Raw genomic sequence first — 4,849 nt, forward strand, 5'->3', positions numbered from 1 at the left:
ATATAATTATTGACTGCATCGTGAGATGGGAGATCATGGGATTGTGTAAATAAAATGCCCACACTATTTTTACCGGATGTTAACAGAGCTTTTTTGTAAATGTTTTTTCTTTCTTTTTGTTTTTTTTTATGTTGGGTTTTTTTTGTGCTCAGACTCTGCTGTATCATTATTGATATTGTAAATATAGAAAATAGCCCAGTCAGTCATCTGTCCTCATTGGGTAAAGATATACAAGCCTATTAATCTGTCAGTGTTCTCTCTGTTGAAAAGCTTTTGTGTTTGTATTTTACTGTGTACTATCTCTAGCCAAAAACTGAAAAAAAAGAAAAAAAGAACTGATCACATAGGGGTTTGACTCTTGAGATGTTATGCCTTGCTGGTTTCAGGCCAACTCGAGTCCGATGAGCTGCGCAAGCACAATCCTGTAAATCTCATCAGTCTCACTCAATGCACTTTTACATTTAGTGGTTGGTTTCTATTTCACTTTCTTTCTTTCTTTTTTAACCTAGGACCCCGTTTCAGGCATTTCAAGGTTCCTAAGCAACTAAAGGAAGTTAGCCTTAGTTAAATTCCAGACATTTCACATCTGCATTCTGCACAGCTCTCTAAAGCTGTTTTTATTATGTCTGCACAGATTAAAGCAAGACTATGATCCATTTGTCAAATTCTGTATTTTTAAATGATAGCTACATGTACCAACCAAATTGGCTCAACAAACCTTTGTTTACATGAAGTCTAAGTTTACAACTAACTTTTGTGTCCTAGCAATTTCATTACTCGTTTGTGCAGCTAAATGTCTAACTTAATATTTTTTGGGGTTTTTTACAAGTAGTGCACGTTCAAGTCATACGAATGTGTACTAGATGTGTTTCTTAACTGTCTCATTTTTAAAAAAGGACGTTTTTTTTAGCATCTAGTTAAGCAGTAAAGCATTTTATAGTTGGCTAATTCTAGCAAAACAAAGTTACTGGATAGGTCATTCCCACTCTCACACAAAGCACTAAACACGGTTAGAGTTTTTTTTTCCTTTTTGCAAATTAAAACTTGTCATCACTGTAACTTATTGAAATGAAAACCCTGGAATGTATTTATCATACAGTTTATAGCCACCGTTTGACTAATTGCTAAACCACCAGATTTTTTGCAAATTGCGAAACTGAGCGAATTTGCAAAGATGGTTGACTGTTAATGTTAGCCATTTTAGTTACTGCTTAACTAAATGTTGAAGTCGTAGGTGTCCTGATTAGTCACAGTTTTCAGGTTTGCCAATAATTTTCCAAATAAACTTGAGATTTGACTTACTGTTAACATTTTAGCACAATGCTAATTCACTGTTCAGTTTTTAACTACTTGTGAAAGTTGGCAAATGTACTAAACTATCTTCCAAATAAGCTCAAGAGTTTCGTTCAACATTGTAGCCCAATGCTAACTCTTACTTAGATATGTATTAGCTAAGTAATATGTTTCTAAGAAGTTATCTTTGTGCTTCATACGTTTTTCAGATTTTATTTCAGTAAAGCTGCTTTTCACAAATTCTGCCATATTTGACTTTTGCTTTGTTTCATAAACATTTTAGTATTTGTGCTTGGTTAACTTTTTATTATTAGCATGTAGCCAGTTAAGCGTCTTGTGTCAAAATTATAAGACGTTCCAATGGTAGCTGTACTGTCTTACAATCTAAATGCTAAATAAGCCAAATTTATTATGCCCAGAAGCAGATTATCATAACTCCAGTCATAGTCTTGCTTTAAGATCTCAAAGATTGAAATGCATCCACTAATAATTATATTTTTCAATCAGTACTTTTACTAACATCAAACAAGACACCAGTGGTCAACTTTTAGTTTTCCATTTCATGAATCGGATAAAGCAAAAGCTCATTCTCGACATAGTTCAAACCAATCAAACAAAGGATTAAATGAAATATAAAGCTATAAGTAAAAGATGTATGTTTTCTATTCTATTGTAGAAAAAATACTTTTGTAATTATGTTGAAAGTATAAAGTATTTGCTGGATTCTGCTTTCTTTGATGACGGTGACAAAACAATAATGTACAGAAGAACTCGTGTTGACAAAACGTGGCTGTGCAATTTATGTACATTTGCGATTAGACCTATTAAAGTTTTATTTAGCTATTTTAAACTCTTCTCCTTGTGCGTCTCTGCTGTGCGGTTCTACGTGACGTTTTAAACCGCGGAGGCTAAATGGAGTCGGATTTGACGGCCTGTACGATGGATCACGTGTTCATTAAATACTCAAGGAGACCCAGATTGATTATAGGCATCTGGAGAGAACGAATGCTCAGAGTGGGGACCCAAAGGCAGAGCGAAGGGTATGATGGAGACATGAATGAGTGGGTTTGAGCAGTGCCTACTTTTCACAGCTAGCATGACCTACATACTGCCTGATTGTTATTCCCCACAGTTGGTAGGGAAAATCAAGTCATGTAAAAGTGAAAAAAAGGGGGTGCCTTTCGAAACCTTTAAAATTGACACGAAATCCTCAAAAAGAGAGATGGATTATGATCATGTGTCGTGGCAGAAAAGGCGTGTAATGTTTTATTGTTGTTATATATTTTGAAGTGAAGATCTCATGTTGGTAATTACTCCCTGTGAGGCGAACCTGCTTCTTTACCCAAAACTAAACGGGTTTCCTGCATCCAAGACACATTTAGGCTGCCAGACGTAATAAAAGAGCACTACTCTTAAATGTTTAGTTAATTAAAAGTATGAAACATTGAGGTGCTTCTACTTCTTTTTCAGACTGGATCCTAAAATATGTTAGAAGAAGAGGAAACTAAAACGATGGTCTGAGCTGGGCACGTTTTCTAAGGGATGAAAGGTAGAACATAACTCTGCCTGATGACTGTCACACATTTGTTGGACCAGTGAGCGACAACAACAAACGCGCTGTGATGAATACAGACGCTGGAGCTCCGGCATCAGCTGGGACTGCCAGCCTCCACAACAGAAGGTCGAGGAAACACGGGCAGATGGTTGTGCTGTGAAACATATCGACAGTCTTTAAAACACATAAAAATGAGCCGCTTCCGATTCATCCATCAGCGTCGTTGAGGACGGAGACGTAAACAGCACCACGGTGCCAACGACAGAGATGCCGGTATAAAAAGCAATATAAAGTTAAAAGCTGCAAACAACCTTGAGCGACCCTCGCAGGTCTGCGCCACTCGGACCTCCTGGCGCCCGCCAGCCATTGCAGAAGCTAATCCCGCATCCGTCCACCAGGCGATATGCACCGACACTTCAGGCAGCGTACCATAGTTTTCGTTTTCGGACTATAAGCCGCTACTTTTTTCTCACGTTTTGAACCATGCGGCTTACAGCTCGGTGTGCCTTTTCTGTGGATTTTTCTTCTACCGCCAGGGGGCGCTTTAGCAGGAAGTCAATCATTGGAAGTCAAAATTGGAAATCAAAGAAGAAAGTGCTGAGTTTCATTTTTAGAACAAGCACATGCTAGCTAGCGGCAGGCACGACGGAGAAATGTTTTCATCATCATGGAAACCACACAAGAAGTTCATATGATGCAGCTTTTAAGTTGAAGGCAATTGATCTGGCAGTAGAGATCGTGCCTTTCATTTTTAGAACAAGCGTTGGAGATGAAGGGCTGTGTCCTTCAATAAATCCAGCAGACTGAGATATATATATATATATATATATATATATAGTGGTGGATACAATGTATATATTTCACACCAGAATGTATGCTTTTATTTTGAAGGAGAGAAGGTGAGGTGGTGTTGTTCATTCCATTTTTGGTTTTTGTTGGTAGACATTGAGAATTAAACAAGACTCAAATCTTTTTTGTCTTTTTCTGTTGACTTCCACATTGGTGACCCCGACGTGATTTGAACACGCAACCTTCCACAATATATACGTTTCCAGTGGGAAAAAAAAACAAAAAAAAAACTTTGTAGATGCGGTTTATAGTGAGGTGTGCTCTATAGTCTGGAAAATACGGTTCTTAAAAAGAATTCTAAATACAATACTGTCACAAAGTTTTTGTCAAACTCACGTTTAGTAACAGGAGAGTCAATTAAATCCTATTTAACTAATCTTGTTTAGTTATTAAAATTATTTATAGCCAATCTTGGTATATGTTGACTGCAGTGGCTGTTTTCTTTTGTCATTGACTGATTTGACAATAGACATTTGTTTTAGTGTATTCAGAGTGCAGTGCTTGTTGGGGCAGACATTATTCTTTGAGCTTTGATTTGCCTCCTAAAAACACAAATTATTCAAAAATGCTTTTTCTTGAATTTCTAGTAGGCTCTCTGATCCCTTATTTTTTTACTCATCAGGCCAGAATTTAACTTTTTCCAACAGCTTTGAGAGTGTTTCTGCTGTGCAAGACTGATAGATCGTTGCAGAACAAAGAAATAGTGGAAATTTCAAGAAGGTGATAATTTTGGAGGTGAAGGGGTTAATTATTTTTTATTTAAGAATCTTGTGAGTGATCATCTCAAAGTCTTCCCAGATGTCAGATTTTTTATTTTTTTTTTCCCTCTTGCTGACTCCATTTCAATCAAGTTTATTTGTGTAGCACATTTCAGCAACAAGCAGTTTGTTGGATGCAATAAAACAAAATGTGGGACAGTTAGAGGCGTATGAATACATTTGGAATCTCGGCGATTGCCAACCTTGGAAATTTCTGAAACAAAAAACAGAGACCACATCTTTAGCTCCATCAGGATATTTTATTCATGTTTTCCAGTGTTATAAGTACATCTCGTCTACAGTTGACACTGTAGACGACCTCATTCCTCTACTTCAAATGGTCATAACCACCACACTGGTGTAAGTATGTAAGCCCTAGTATTCATAGCAAAAA

This window comes from Poecilia reticulata, linkage group LG12 (genome assembly GCF_000633615.1).
Source record: "Poecilia reticulata strain Guanapo linkage group LG12, Guppy_female_1.0+MT, whole genome shotgun sequence".
Classification (NCBI taxonomy): domain Eukaryota; kingdom Metazoa; phylum Chordata; class Actinopteri; order Cyprinodontiformes; family Poeciliidae; genus Poecilia; species Poecilia reticulata.